This window comes from Triturus cristatus, chromosome 4_1 (genome assembly GCF_964204655.1).
Source record: "Triturus cristatus chromosome 4_1, aTriCri1.1, whole genome shotgun sequence".
Taxonomy (NCBI): Eukaryota; Metazoa; Chordata; class Amphibia; order Caudata; family Salamandridae; genus Triturus; species Triturus cristatus.
In genome coordinates, this window is record NC_140585.1 from 298,267,225 (window position 1) to 298,281,289 (window position 14,065).

The 14,065-nt window shown below is 46.2% G+C and overlaps 1 protein-coding gene across 2 annotated transcripts in view; it reads left to right on the top strand.

Moving 5' to 3' along the window:
- The window catches only part of BID (BH3 interacting domain death agonist), a 506,113-nt gene that overhangs the window by 86,042 nt on the left and 406,006 nt on the right, over positions 1–14,065 (top strand). Inside the window, exon 1 of one of the 2 annotated variants that reach the window (XM_085652163.1) lies at positions 5,422–5,554. The exons of the other annotated variant lie outside the window; for it this stretch is intronic. The gene's annotated coding sequence lies outside the window, so the exon portion shown is untranslated. Of the gene's footprint in view, positions 1–5,421; positions 5,555–14,065 lie in introns of those variants that run through there. 2 annotated transcript variants of the gene reach the window in all.

The following is a 14,065-nucleotide window of genomic DNA, read 5'->3' on the forward strand; positions in this document are numbered from 1 at the left end:
AAAGCGAACCCGCCATCTGGGCTCCTTATCTTTGGATACTTTTTAATGCAATTATGCAAGGCATGAAGATTCCTAAAAGTTGGTTAGGTGCGGAAATAATTCCGATTTTTAAAAAGGGTTCCCCACTTCTTCCGACCAATTACAGACCTATAAGTCTGATAGACATCCCCCCAAAAAATTTTGCGAGAGTTCTCCTCCTCAGACTACAGTCATGGATGGAGGAGAGGGATATTTTGTCTATACTACAGGCTGGTTTCAGAGAAAAATTATCAACTCTGGACCAAGTCTTAAGACTGCAATTATTATACTGGAAAACTGTCTGTTTACAGGGGGGTAGTCTTTATTTAATATTTGTTGATCTTAGATCAGCATTCGACTTGGTCCCGAGAGAGAAACTATGGTCTGTTTTAGGAAGGATGGGGGTTCCTATTTATTTAATACATCTTTTTAAACGTTTACACGAATGCAATTACGCCCAGATTAGGTATGGAAAGGATGGTAATCTTACTGTTCCTATTCCAATTAATCGTGGAGTAAGACAGGGTTGCGTTCTTGCACCCACCCTGTTTAGTCTCTACATTAACGGCCTAATTGATACCCTGTCAGCAGCAAAAGATTTAGATGCCCTCAAGTTAGCCACTCGCAGAATTTCGGCTATGATGTTTGCAGACGACACCCTTTTGGTTGCTAAATCAGCCATGGGGATACAAAAGGTTTTGGATAAATTCGAAGAATTTTGTAGGGATCGTGGCTTAGAAATAAATCTTCAGAAAACAAAATTTATGGCATTTAATTGCCCAAAAAGCACACGTCCCAATCCATGCCTAAATGGTAACCCGCTCGAAAGGGTGTCATCTTTTGTGTATCTGGGACTTACAATTACTGAGTCTATGGATTGGGGGGCACATATTAAAAAATCTACATTAAAACTAGCACAAACCTCAGGAGGGATTATGAAGGTTTTTAACAATTCCAGCAAAAGAAATGTTAGTCCAGCTGTGGAAATTTATAGGGCTCAGACAAGGGGTGGAGCATTGTATGGTGCAGAATTATGGGGCCACCTAAACACGCCAAAATTATTACAGGTGGAGAACCAATATCTAAGACAATTATTTAGATTGCCCCGTAGTACCCCTTTGGTCCCGTTACGCCTAGACACAGGCATAATGCCAATAGATGAAGTTGTAGGACTTAAACCTATTATGTATTGGCGACGCCTGTGGACAACTCCCGAGCTTATACCTTATAGGGAGGAGCTCACAGAGGTACTAAGGTCTTGTGGTTCTTTGAAAATTCCATGGTTCAACCATATAAGACTTCTCCTAACTAGCCTGGGTCTTGGAGATTGTTGGCTTCATCCCGAGTCTGCTTGTTTATCAATATCAAAGGGTCAAATGAAGGCTTGCTATAGTGATCACAGATTAGCTCAATTTAATAATTCCTCTAGGATTGGGAAATGTACTAGTGCCTTTTTAGAAATCAAAGCATTTTTTTGCTTTGAACCGGCAATTGATCTTATTACTCCACCTGCAGCCAGGAAGCTCTTTTTACAATTCAGATACGGGGTACTCCCATTACGTTGTTTTACATCTAAATGGAGTAAACAAAATCCGATCCATTGTCCTATGTGTGATTACCCCGAGGAAACAGAGCTGCACGTTTTTTTCTGTTGTGCTGGATACCAGAAGGCAAGGAGTCGCTGGTTGGCTCAGATCTGCAGGAATCTTGGCACCAGGTCTTGTTCTGAAGCATTTAGGATACTGAAATCTGATACTGGTATCCCAATAGTTTATTCGGTTGCCGGTTTTTTATTTTCGGCATGGTGCACCAGAAGGGCTCATCTGAGATCCCAAAATGTAACTTGATTGTGTAATTTTATGCTGTAATTGTATTTCTTTTATCCATCATTTATGCATTAGTTTTAAACATAGGATTCTTTTTTTTCCTATTTTTATTGAAAAATGCTTTTTAGTCTAATTTATATATTTATTGTTCCATGAACTCTCTAACAAAAATCGTGTTATCTCTGTACAAATTTTATGACTCAACGATTCGATGATTTTCTAAATTTGAAACTGCATGTATAACTCTATTGTTTTTACTTATGTGTATGCACTTTCTAGGACATTTTGTCCGAAATAAAGTTTTTTGACTGACTGACTGACTGTATAGGATTGCTAGGTTTCCTGAGTTAGGATCCAAAATCCCCAGCTAGGCACATTTGAAAAAAGGGCCAGTTTTCATTGGAGACATTTGGTGTCTCCACATTGCATTTTGGGCTGTTTCCTGTCGTTAGTACTAGGCCTACCCACAAAAATAAGATAGCATTTTTTATCAGGAGACTTTGGGGAATGCTGGGTGATTGCAAGTTTGTGAATCTTCGCAGATTCCAGAACTTTCCCTACACAGAAATGTAAAGAAAATCTTTTTTTGTTGTTTTACGTAATGTGAGGTTTGCAAGGGATTCTGGGTACCAGAACCTAGTGAGAGGCACACAAGTCACCCCATCCTGGATCCCCCTTGCTGTCTAGTTTTGAAAAATGTACAGGTTTGCTAGGTTTCCCTAGGTGCCGGCAGCGCTAGGGCCCAAAATCCACAGCTAGGCACGTTGCGAAAAAGGGTCAGTGTCTAGTGGGCTTTCTTCCGCCCTAGGGGAGGGGGGTCAGATCTGGAGCTATTGCCCTAATATGCCCCAAGGGGGCAGAAAGACTGTGGCTATTTTGTTTTGGGGGTGAGGGCATTTGTATGCCCAATCGGGGCAGGCCCCACCCCTACGTATAAAAAAGCCAGCGTAATCCCTGGCTCCTAGTGGAATCTCTGCCTCCCATGGGGGGGGGGGGGTGGTTGTGAGGGCAGATCCGTGGCTATTGCCCCCATCTGCAAGGGATTCTGGGTAACAGAACCTGGTGAGAGCCACACAAGTCACCACATCCTGGATTCCCCTGGATGTCTAGTTTAAAAAAATATATAGGTTTGCTAGGTTTTCTTAGATGCCGGCAGAGCAGGGTCCAAAATCCACAGTTAGGCACATTGCAAAAAAGGGTCAGTTTTCACTGGAAAAATGTGGCTTCCATGTTGCGTTTTGGGCCGTTTCCTGTTGCGGGTACTAGGACTAGGCACACAAGCGAGGTACCATTGTTATCCGGAGACTTTGGGGAAGGCTGGGTCGGTGGAAGTTTGTGGATCCACGCAGATTCCAGAACTTTCCATCACAGATGTGTGAGGAAAATGTTTTCTTTTTTCTTTTTTTACAAAGTTTGAGGTTTGCAAGGGATTTTAGGTAACAGAACCTGGTGAGAGCCAAACAAGTCACCACATCCTGGATTCCCGTGGGTGTCTAGTTTAAAAAAATGTATAGGATTGCTAGGTTTCCTGAGTTAGGGTCCAAAATCCTCAGCTAGGCACATTTGAAAAAAGGGCCAGTTTTCATTGGAGACATTTGGTGTCTCCACGTTGCATTTTGGACTGTTTCCTGTCGTGGGTACTAGGCCTACCCACACAAATAAGATAGCATTTTTTATCAGGAGACTTTGGGGAATGCTGGGTGATTGCAAGTTTGTGAATCTTCGCAGATTCCAGAACTTTCCCTACACAGAAATGTAAAGAAAATCTTTTTTTGTTGTTTTACGTAATGTGAGGTTTGCAAGGGATTCTGGGTACCAGAACCTAGTGAGAGGCACACAAGTCACCCCATCCTGGATCCCCCTTGCTGTCTAGTTTTGAAAAATGTACAGGTTTGCTAGGTGTCCCTAGGTGCCGGCAGCGCTAGGGCCCAAAATCCACAGCTAGGCACGTTGCGAAAAAAGGGTCAGTGTCTAGTGGGCTTTCTTCCGCCCTGGGGGGGGTCAGATCTGGAGCTATTGCCCTAATAAAAGACTGTGGCTATTTTTTTTGGGGGGGGGGTCATTGGTATGCCAAATCTGGGCAGCCCCCACCCCTATGTATGAAAAAGACAGCGTAATCCCTGGCGCCTTGTGGGCTCTCTGTCTCCCCTGGTGGGGGCAGATCAGGGTCTAATGCCCCCATCTGCCTCCTGGGGGGGCAGAAAGCCTGTAGCAATTTGTTTTTGGGGTGGGGTCATCGGTATGCCAATTCTGGAAATCAAATTTGAACCCAATAAAAATTATGTCAGTGATCAAAGTAGTTGTTGAATGTTATGCAGGAAGTGGTCAACCACGCTGGAGTAACTTCTGCAGGTTTGAGAAACCAGAGTATGGCGGGTCTTTTTCTTTGTTGACCAAACATTGCTTAACGCTAGCTTGTAGGGCATCGTCACCACATACGGGTCTCCGTGCATAGCATGTGTGTGCTTCTTGACAAACGCATCTCAAGCATAAAACAGTACTTTGTCTCTAATACTGTTTACAGAGTCACTGCAGCTTAAACAGTTAAACGGAACCTTTCTTCAACGTCATGACATCTGCCATGTTTGTAAGGACAAGAGGTACGAAACAGTCATCGTTTTTGGAGATAGAATACGTGTTTTTTCTTTTAACTCTCAATCATTATTTATTAACCCTTCGGTGTTACTGATTTGGTTCTGGTAGGTGCATCTGTGCTCCTTTTTAAAGCCCATGTAGTACTCTTTACCTTTCATTCCACTTTGCATAATTGTCTTTTTTCTGCCTGCACATCTCTTTTATTTTTGTGATACTGTAAATTATTTGTCAAAATATTTAAAGATACACGATTCCAAATCTGTGTTAATTAAAACAGCATATTTACGTTTAAGTTGATAGTGGGGTTAAAATCGATGGACTTCGAGAGACGCCATGTAATTAAAAGGAAACACACGGACTTAACTTTAAAAAGGCCAGACCTTTAGGCTTTGTTAATGCTTGTTTATTACATGCGACTTCGTGACACCAAAAGCTGTGTCTAGGCCACACCAAAAAAGAAAATGAAAAGAGAATACCTAGAATGCATAGTGCGGCTGTTAGAAAGCTCAATATGGAAACTGGAAAAAGCAAGGACGGTGTGAGCAGATGGTTAAGGGCCCGTTAAAAGTATATTCAACCATCGGTACAGTGTGCATTTGAACCGTTTGTATTTAATGCAAACGTATGTTGGCAAAGGGCAAAAAATTAAGTTCAGGAAGTTTTGTGCTCTTATACCCACTCACCCTCCACAGTGTGCCAGTCATTTCAGCCACTACTCCGCACATGCTAACATTTGGAGTCAGTTGGTCTCCTGCCTGCTAAGGCGCATTGTTGTGTCAACTCCTCACTGCGTAATCGGACAGAACTGGTCACGTTTTTTTTTGGTTTTTAGTAGAAGTGAAACCAGTGCGCGCGCTTTTTTTTTTGGTCGTAAGCGCATGCGTATTACGTTCGAACGTTATCCTACTGCTCAACTACCGCGCGGAGCGATCGTGCACCAGAGACCCCAAGCAAAACTGAGAAGTCAGGCGCGCGCTTTTTTTTTTGGTCGTAAGCGCATGCGTATTACGTTCGAACGTTATCCTATTGCTCAACTACCGCGCGGAGCGATCGTGCACCAGAGACCCCACGCAAAACTGAGAAGTCAGGCCAATATATTTCATTATCCACCTACGGTACGTGTTTTCCTCATTTACAAGCTAAATCCTCTTCAGATGTAAAGTGAGCAGTCAAGGATGAGAAAAAACAATGATCAACCCGGCGAGGAGGCAATTTACTTGAAGGGCCGTTAGTCAGACTTGATTTTCAATCTGTTTATTCTCATTTGTATTTAATATAGTTCAAAATATTTGGATGTATCAATGTATTCATGCTTATCCCTATTCTAATAATGAACATGTTTGTTTTCTCTCAGACAATGTTTGACCCGTGTGTGTATATGTATGCCAAGGATCCCAACAGACTCGATTTAGGCGGGAGACTCCCGTTTTGAAAGCCCTAAATGGGTTTATTTTAGGTATCTCCCACTCAAAATCTACTTCCTTTAAGTAAATCAGTGGGGAAATCAATTATTTATATATATATATATATATATATATATATATATTTTAAACTCCCTATTTTCCACACTACGCAAACAATGATGGACATGATGCTGAATAAATCATACATTCACCCCAGTCAAGAGATGTGGGTTAAATCCATCGTTCTTTTGATCACCATGCCACCCCAGTTTAGACCCAGCCGTATGCAAATCAGTCTTGACCCGGTGCTTTATGGGAACAGTCCAGACCGAACTGCCAAGCCAGGTCCTCCCTTGACCGGAAACAAGCATCCTGGGATCGGTTTCTGGGTATTACCCTTCATCAGCCAGGCTGCTTGATTCCAGTGGCACAGTGAGCAAGATACCCACCTCTGGGCATACCCATCCCACTTAGGGTGAAAAGTGCTACGCAAACAAATGATGGACAGAATGTTGAATAAATCATACATTCACCCCCAGTCAAGAGATCTGGGTTAAATCCATTGTTCTTTTTCTCACCATGCCATCCCAGTTTAAACCCAGTTGGCATGTATGCTCCGTCACCATTACAGGGTCTCTCCTCCAAACTATGATTTGACCGTTGTTCCGTTCTTTTAGCTGCATACTAAGAGAATGTATTTAAAATGCATATATATATTGTTTATGTTTCGCCTTTCGATTAGCAGCAGCACTTTCTCTTAAACAACTGCTCATCATTCATGTCAGTGGCGTTGAATCGTTCAGTTCATGAGCTTTAGATAAGAGACGCTTTTTGTGGAGCATATATCGTTTTTATGTTTTTTTCCTATAAAACAATGATTATGCAAATATGATTTAATTAAATGTGTGGTGGGGGGGGGGGCATGGAAACCGGTTTTGGCCAATACTTCAGATGCTGGGGTTCACTCAAGCTGCAGTGACACACATCAATCACCTTCCTGAACTGAGGCAGAGTGCCTTTAGCCTTTTTATTTTTTCCATAAGGCCTGCCCACTCTTGGGATCCGTACAGCCATACTAGTCATGGCATGTTATTGGGTTGCACATTCATCCCTTTTCAATTCAAACAAAAATAAATGGACTAGGTTGATACAGAATATTGCGTGTGAGTTGCCGCTAAAACTGTAGGTTGCACCTACAATTATACCTCAAGGGATTCCTAGTGTATGGGGGTGGGGTTGCTGCTGCTGTTGGTGACTGTTTAGCTGTAGGTCTGCAGCGTTGGTGGTGGAAGCAGCAGGTCTAGACCCCAGGCTGGATGTCCTATCCTCATGCTTCCACCGCAACGTCCTCCTACGGTTGGGTTAGACAGCGTTAGCGTTCATTGTTTTGCCGACCTTTACCATCGTCCCTTGTCTGGACACGATAGCCCACATCACATTGAAGGGGTATCTGGAAATTACTTCCTAGGAACTGTCTTGTATTACACTGGGTCACCTGCTATGGTTTGTTTATGCGCTTCTTACTTTACTGGTGTTAGCATTGTTTCTAGCCAGCTTCTGTTGTACGCACTCTTTTTTTTGTTTTACTTTTTTAAAATACAAATTTTAAACACAGGTACAAAAATGAACCAAATTGCATAGCAAATTATGCAAGTGAGGGCCATACATTGACCTGTCGCCAATGTCTGTTCTGGAGGATAAGCAATGACTGCCATCCTCAGGAAGTCGATAAGAAACAATTCAAGGAGGCATCGGGGAACGAGCTAGGGCATAGAGGAAGAAAAAAAAATCACAGTCAAGTTGATGCAGGGGAGGGCAGAGAAAATAAAAAAATGAGGATTTGGAGGGTAGCCACTTAGAGAGGGAGGGAGCGCCAGGAGCTCCCATCCTGTTTGCACCATTTTCCCTAATGTGCAGGAGTTCCTACCATGCGGTGCTCCAGTAGTCAAACTTTCCGCAGCTTAGGTGGCCCACTGCAGGGTTTCAAAGCATGCTGTACTCTGCATCAGGCATGCCAGGCACTTCGGCTGATTGCACAGTCGTAAATATGATTCTAAATGTGACAAAATATCTTTGGGGCATGACCCAGCTGGCATCAGGTCCTAGTAGGCCGCCAAGCTATCCTGGCAATACGCAACATACTCAAGCCAGTCGACGGCTCCAGTGAATCACCACTAGGCATTTACTCAGCAGAAGGGCAGACAGTTTCAGCAGCACTGGTGGGATTTCCTTTACTTAGCCCAGCCCACCAAGGAAGTATGCTCAAGTCGCAGGCCAGTGATCTCCTCAATAATATCAAAGACTATGCCACAAACGATCCACTCTCGGGCAGTACAAAACCAAATGGAGGAAGTTGGCGCTCGGATTCTGCATCTAACGCAGCAGGGGTTTTCTAGGAGACACAGCCAATGTAGCCGCTCGGGGTGCGGTAATGCCCGTGAAGATATTTTAAGTACACCAGCCATAGCCTGAGCCAAGGCATCTGCCAACTTCTGGCAGGCACCTGGGACCGTCACAGGTGCTGTATCCTGCATTCCAGAATATAACCTAGTAGCAAGCCTGCGCAGGGAGGGGTTCACCAGGAAATCTTCAAACACCTGGAATGTGGAGGGCGCGGCGGGGAAAGACTCCTGTATTGCGTGCACTGCAGATCACAGCTGATTTATGTTAACTTGTCTAACATAGTGGTGTCACGATCATGCAGAGTCTTTTACGGTGTGTTAAAGGAGCCTCCTTGATATACACCTCCCCCTTTCTAGTAAGTTGTAATCTATGCAGTCTGTCGCGTGTACCTGTATCTCGCGCAATGGGCAGGGCTGCGTGGTCATGCTCTGGCGCTGTGTGGGCCCTAAATTGTGTGGGGTATAACCTGTGAAACACAGAATGCACACTGTAGTAGTAGAGGTCCATATCCAGCACGCTCAGCCCACCTTGCTCAAAGGGAAGTGTGAGAACCTCCCAGGCGATCAGTGGCTGACGTCCCGCCCAGGCTAGCACCACCATATGTGATCTGAGCTGACGCCTAAAGCACAAGAGAAGCGACAGCGGAATATTGATGAACAAATAAAGGAATTTTGGGTAGCACGATCATCTTTGCTAGAGATAATTTATCGGCCATAGATAGTGGAAGCTTCATACAAGGTGCAACCCGGCTCTCCAGCCAATCCATCAGGAGGTGGTATTTAGATTTCCAAATGTCATCTAAATTGCAACTCAGCCAGATCCCCAAATATTTTATCTGGCCACTGACCCATCATAAGGGAAATTCCCAGGTGAATTCTTCATTCACCGAAGTGAGTGGAAAGATCACAGATTTTGCCCAATTGATGTTAATCCCGGAAAGCCCACCAAATCAGGGGGTCCAAATTATTGTAGGGATTTTTGATGTACAATGTGACATCATCAGTGGACATAGATACCAGCACCACTTGGGGCGAGAATGCCAGGCCACGATGTGCATGATGCTGTCGGAGCCTAGCCTCTAAAAGCTCCATCGCACCCACCCGGTTTCCCAGTCAGCCCAACCCAGTACCTGGGCAACACGCAGCCACTCGCTCGAGGGCAGCACGTAGTCGTGCCTGTTAGTCGTTGTCACTGATGTGGCCTGAGTTGGCATTGTTCGGTTCAGCATGCGGTCTGTCTGCCGTCAGTCGGAGTCCTTTAACAAATTTGACTGCCTCCTTTGGCTCAGTGAAGTACGTGTTTTTCCCTGCATGGAAGATATGCAGTTTGGCTGGATATAGGAGGAAGTATTTGGCGTCGGTCTTGAGAAGGGATCGCTTGACGGGCAGGAAATCTCTTCTGGATGCTTGGGCCACCATTGTGAAGTTGGCGTAAAAGAACACATTGCTACCCTGGTAGCTGAATGCCTGTCTGTCTCTGGCTGACGTAGGACAAAGTCTGTGTCCCTATAGTTTAATAAGCGAGCAATTATAGGGTTGGCCGATTTTCCAGGTGGGGGTTGAGTACCTAGTGAGCTATGTGCTCTTTATACTATGCACACTGCAGAGAGCTCCTCCCCAAAGAGAGTGCGGGGCATGAACTCCACAAAGCCCTCCATGTGGCCCATTGGGGTGGATTCCTGTTATTCAATTGTTTCCACGGTACTGCGCCTCCAAATCTTCATTTTTGTTTCAAATAACTTCCTACACCTTTCCATTTGTAGCAGTTTTTCTCTTGGGACTGCTTTGTTGTCCTCCACCAGTGACTTGCTTAGCTCTAGCTGGCCGATGTGCTCGTCATGACTAGCCACTTTCTCCTTGAAGTGGTCGAACCTATCTGTGAGCAGTTCTATTTCATTATCAATGGCAGTCAGGCTGTGTTTTAAGTCTAAGAACATTGCTCGGATATCAGGCTCTTTGGGTGAGCTCTCAGTGCCCCCGAGCGTAGTATTGGTCCTGTAATGGCGCGTCCGCAGTGCGCGTCTATTTCCACTGTTCAAAGGACAGCTCGGTCTGTTTGGCATGCGACCTTCCCCATCTTGAGGTCGAGGAGCCATCAGCAACCAGCAATGGACGAGGATCTTTAGGTCCTATGCACCGTCAGCCAATCCGCGGTGCGGTCCTGGCTCGCCCTGACCGATCCAACCCCGGGGGCACAAGCAGACCGCTTGGCTCAATTGTGTCTCCTCTAAGCGACGATCCACTCTGGAGGGGCAAGAGCAGGCCAGCCGTAGGTAGTTTACAGTAGTGGCCCCCAGAGCAAGCAGATCAGACCGTTTCATGGCAGGTAGTTGGACAGTTTCCAAATAAGCATTTGGTGCCAGTTAGAGATTGTAGAGGCGGCTCCCACCCCCACTGAGGTGAGGTAGTATATAATTGGATATTCCCATAAGGCATAACGCAGGAGCATTGTAAGCAGATCTTTTCGTTAAAGGAACAGCTAGAAATACACTTCTACATTTTAATAGTAACCATCCGCGATGTCAGAAACAAAGCATCCCTTTCTCGCAATTCTTAAAAGTTCGACGGAATTGCACTAATCTTTCAGACTTTGATACTCAAGCAGCTATTATGAAAAAGAAGTGTTCGAGGCGAGGGCGTGGTTTGGACGCCGAGAGAGATGGCGGCTCGGTGATTCTCTCTGCCCGTGCGTGAATCGTATGAGGGCGGAGGAACGGGTCTCACCGCTCCTATCAAGCATCTGACGGTGGAAACAGTGATCGGAATGTGAGGGGGACTCAGAGGTGAAGTTTGGAGACTTTTCGCTGCTGGGAAGCGGCTCTACCGCAGCCTCGAGAGATCCGCTTGATGACTGCGAGGGCTACGGCAGGCAACGGGACCGCGTGACTGAAGGTGTGTCGGCGGCCGGGCTGTTGCTGGAGTGGATCGGGCCTATGTGCGACTGGTGGCGGAGATCAGCGGGTATGTGGACAGGAGCGCGCCTGTGATGGGGCAGAGGAGTTGCGTGACGCGGTGAGAAGTCGTTGGCGCCTATCGCACAGACAAGATGGCGGCTACCGCGACATAGACGGGGAGCCCTTGCGTTACTACTGCGGCGCCTGTGGGGTGTTTGGAGCTGACTGAGGTATCGGCCTACCGGGAGTGATGAGTGCCTTCTGGATCGTGCCCTGGTGCTGCTAGATTTCAGAATTCGAAGCCGGATCTATCCCCATCAGTGCGGCTGGGCTACGCTGCCCGCGAAATGGTGGTTGTGTCGACGTGGGAGCGTGCATGTGGTGGACTGCTCCCTCCAGGGTGGACCTAAGCTTGCAAGGCCGAACCTGAAGCTCCACCTGTGGTGTGATCTGCTTTACTAATCTGGAGTCCTAAGAGCCTGTGTATGGGGTTATGGAGCTGTAAATGTTTCAGGCGCTGCGTTGCGTGGGGTGAGTCTTCCTTACTGCTATCCTGCTATCCTGCTACTCTGAGACTGCCTGAGACTGCCTGGCTTCCCTGCTACCCTGTGATTTCACCTGAAATCTTTTGCCTTGCAACATGGTTCTCGTGTGTGATGGCGCGACCTAGCCCTGTTCTTCTTCGCTGATTTCCACGATGTGGTCACGCGTCTCTGCCCTTGGATGGGAAACACGTGCGCCCTTTCAGAGATCCACCAATCACATAGGCAACGGTCGGGAAGGCGCCAGGGGATGAATCCATAGTTGCACGCGTAGTGATGTATTAGGTCAATGTGAATTTACCTGGATTGGCTGCTACCAGTCGGCAACGGGGACGGCAATCGGGAGGCACTCCATAGGAGAAGGTTGAAGCGCTTTAGGACATCTCTGACCGGCAACGGAATCTGCACGACGGGCTAACATGGCTGATAGTAAAGAATCTGTGAAAAGCATGAAGAGGCTCAAATCTGATCAGTCGAATCCTAGTTCACCCAGCAAGGGAGCGAAAAGCATTCCGGATCCGATGGAACTGATACTTAATAAGCTGGAGGAAGTAAGGGAGCTGGCTAAAGCAACCAAGGATGAGGTAGCGGCTATCAGGCAGGATAATCGCGAAACCAATGCAAAACTGGTGGAGGCAGAGTCGAGGATTAGCAGACTTGAGGATCTAGAAGTAAAGTCGTGTGCAGCCATCAAGCGCTTATGCATAACCTCGGATCAAACTATGCGGAAACTGGCGGAGTTGGAGGATAGAAACAGACGGGGGAACCTCCGCATTTTTGGTCTTCCGGAGGGATCGGAGGATCAGCACGCGAGCTGTGGGGCCTTCCTGGAGTCTTGGTTTACCCAGGCTACTAACCTGTCTTTTCACCATCCTCTGGAGTTCGATAGGGCTCATAGAGTGCCAGGCAAGATAAGTAAAAACCAGAAAGGTCCTAGAGCGATTGTGTGCAAGCCATTGCGATATCAACATGTGGAGCAGATTCTTGACTTCATGCGGAAAAACAACCATATTTTATGGAAATCGGTCAAGGTATACATCTCACAGGACTACAGTAAAGAGACGGTGGAGGTTAGAAAAGCGTTCCTGGCACTACGACCGATGCTAAAGAAAAGGGGCTTCCAATATGGGTTTGCTGGTCCTGCAAAGTATCGTGTGTTGGTCCACGGATCTCCACATTTTTTCTCGGATCCTTTGAAACTGAAACGCATGCTTGATGGGCCGGAAGATCTGGACATGGAAACAAGCTCTTCAATGGGGGCAGGGGAACAAGCCTCAGCCACAGGTTATAAGTGACCACAGCTCTGCATGAGCTACTTCTACTTGAAGGGGCAGGTTACCTATAGCATGTTCTCTGCCTCGAGGTACTCTCCAAAGACAGTTCTGTTGGCAGTATGCAGTTGCAGATGCTCCGGGTACCTGGCCACATAATATGTTTTAGATTACTGCCTTTCGCATAGATGGGTTTCAGTTTAATTGGCCAAGATTGCTAATGGTCATGTTTCACAAGTTTGCTCTGTGGGTTTGTAATGATCGTTGGGGGCCGGTTGTTGCTTAGCGGCTGGGTCTAGACCGGTTGTTGAGGTCCCCGAAGGATGTGCTAGTGGGTGAGGGTGTTGATGTCCAGGGGGTGGTAACAGGCCTCAGTTCGAGTGGGATAGTTCCTCTGTTCCATGGTTTTCATCTTTCTGTAACAGTCATGCACAGGGGGTTTCCGACGCATTCTCTTTCCAGTCACCATGCCTATATCGTACAGTTGGGGTGGGGAGGGTGGGGGGCTGGGGGTTTTTTGGGTAGGGGTATGTGTTCCTTGTTTATTGCTTTTGTTTTCTCTGGCTTGCATGATCTTCATCTTCTTATTGCTCATGGGTGGGGGTGGTGTTGGGCTCTACTACGGCTTTAACTGCGCTTACATTGTGGAGTATATGCAAGTTGTGATGTTGATGCAACCTCCTGATGCTAAATAGCTCACTTAGCTCTCCGATGGGAGTATGTAATATGGACAGATTGAAGGTATTATCGTTTAACGTTAAGGGTCTGAACCAGCCTGTTAAGAGTCAGAAGATCTTAGATTATGTTAAAAGACTGAGGGGTGATATTGTTTTACTCCAGGAGACGAAGCTTGAGGCTAAGCAGTTTTATCACCTGAGGAATAAATTTTATAATGAGGTGGTAGGTGCTGAGGCTGTGAACAAAAAGAATGGTGTCCTGATACTTGTTGCGAGGAAATCTAAGGTGGAGATCTTGTCATCTGAAGGCAGTGCAGATGGTAGATGGGTCACGGCCAAAATGAGTAGGGATAATACAGAGTTTTATGTTACTAGCGTGTACGCCCCCAACACTAGCGACTTGGTCTTTTGGGACAAACTAAATAAGCACCTTGAAA